Consider the following 2,168-nt stretch of genomic DNA (forward strand, 5'->3'; position numbering starts at 1 on the left):
TAAATGGATTGTCCACTGCTGCCCAACTCCTGACTCCATTATCAGGTTATTTTTTCAACAATATATTTGACTGTCAAGCATTCTTTTTTCCAATAGTGAGTGGATTTTTCTTCCATTTCTTACAGTCAAATTCGGCACCATTTTCATTCCCTAAAATTCATATTGCACTCCCTGAAACATTATGTGTATTTCTCCTTCCAGAGATACCAGTGATCATTGCCAAAGCCGTGTTGCCTGTGGACAGGGTGATGTTTGACTTCCTTGTACAGCTGCAGTTTGAATGGTGAAGGCGCTCCCACAACGTGGTTAGGTAAGAGACATTACAGATTATTCACTCCGCGATAGTGAAAAGTAGAAGATATCTGTACAAATCAACATGTTTTTAATTTCACAAAAAATGTTGAGAACTTTTGACATATGGCCACAGCTGGAGAATATCATGTCCGGTGACCAAAACCATTGCTAAATAAGCAATTTTTCAGGAATGCCTTAAAGGAAGAAAGCAGATCTTAGAGGGTGGGAATTCCAGACCGTGTTGCCTTGGAATCTATAGACACAGTCACACAGCTGAACTCAAAAATAAACACATCATTGGGAGTCTAAACTAAAATGAGTTATTGAGATATGAAAATGTGTGTGGTGCAGGAAGATAGGAATGATTACAGCCAGGAATTAAGTCAAGGGTGTGAAAGTAAATTGTTGTTGCTTATAAATGGGAGCCTTTTGATGGATCAGCAAGTTCTGGTACAAGTGAGCACTTGGGTGGTAGACTTTTCAATATTCTGGAGATTATAGGGAGGGTGATTGTGGGATTCTGGCCAGGAGTGGGTTTACATAATTAAATCTAGAGTTAACAAAAAGAATGAAGGAGAGTTTCAGTAAATGAGCTGAGGCTGTGGTGAGGTCAGGTGATATCACTGAAGTCGAAATAGTGGTCTTGGAGTGGGACTGGGATGTCACCCTCAGCTCTGGGATTCAGCTGTTTGTCAGTTTGTGAATCAAGTCTGTAACAAACTCAGAAGCTGATTGGCCCTGGAAGAACCCAAACTGGGTGTCACTGAGGCAGGTTATTGTGAGCATGTGCTTGACAGCACTGTTGATGACAACGTCTATCACTTCACTGCTGAGCGAGTGTGGTCTGATGGAGGGAAATTGGCTGGGTTGGATGTGTCCTGCGTTTTTGTGTTGAACAACACTGGGAAACATTTCCCAGTGTCAGTAGGTGCCAGTGCTGGAGCACTACTTGTTTTGGTGTGCAGCAAGTTCTGGAGCACAGCCATCAGTACTATTGCCACAATGCTGGCAGGGCCCATAGCCTTTACACTACTTCTCCATTTCTTGATCTGATTTGAAATGAGTTTTCAACCAATTCGATTCACATCTGTGATGTCATGGACAAATGGAGAAGGCTCATCCACTTGGCACTGCTGGTTGAAAATTGCTACAAATGCTATCGTCTTATCTGTTGCATGGATGTGTGAGGCCCCTCCATCAGTAAGGGCGGGGATATCTGTGATTCTTCCTGCAGTGAGTTGTTTAATTGTCCATCACCATTCCTGACTAGGTGTGGCAGAACTGCAGAGCTCAGATCTGATCCATTGGTTGTTGGATCACATAATTCTATTTGGTGTTGCTTGTACTGTAGCTTCACCAAATTTTCACCATATTTTTAGGTATGTCTGGTATTGCTCCTGACATGCCCTGCAGAGCTCTCCATTGAACTCGGGTGATTCCCCTGGCTTGATGTTAATGATTGAGTGGGGGATATCAGGCCATGAGATTTCAGATTGGGCTGGAGTACAGTTCTGCTTTGTTGTTAGCCCACAGTGAGGCGGAAGTTGCAGGGTCAAGAGGGCTGATTGTGTTGTTGTATTTTCCGGTGCATTGGCAGATGTAATGTGGTCCATCCAGTTTCATTCCTTGTTTGAGACTGTGCAGTGATTAATACAGTGAGTGATTTGGTGGGCCACTGTAAGGAATGCAACTTTTAAAAAAAGGCTTTGTGATTTACACATGAAAGAAGTGAAACTCTCATGGTATTCGAACAGATGAAAGATTCAACAGACAATCAAGGTATTTTTCAATGGATAACTTCAGTTACATCACACTGTAAATTTTTGCTATAAATTCTGTGCCTTAGGATTGTGCCCTCCACAATCACCTGATGA

General features: G+C 42.4%; 1 long non-coding RNA gene across 1 annotated transcript in view; it reads left to right on the forward strand.

Moving 5' to 3' along the window:
• The window catches only part of LOC122547032, a 5,706-nt gene that overhangs the window by 1,292 nt on the left and 2,246 nt on the right, over positions 1-2,168 (forward strand). The window contains exon 2 of the long non-coding RNA XR_006310870.1: positions 202-310. This is a non-coding gene — a long non-coding RNA (uncharacterized LOC122547032). The remainder of the gene's footprint in view (positions 1-201; positions 311-2,168) is intronic.

Source organism: Chiloscyllium plagiosum, unplaced genomic scaffold, assembly GCF_004010195.1.
Source record: "Chiloscyllium plagiosum isolate BGI_BamShark_2017 unplaced genomic scaffold, ASM401019v2 scaf_12846, whole genome shotgun sequence".
NCBI classification, from domain to species: Eukaryota; Metazoa; Chordata; class Chondrichthyes; order Orectolobiformes; family Hemiscylliidae; genus Chiloscyllium; species Chiloscyllium plagiosum.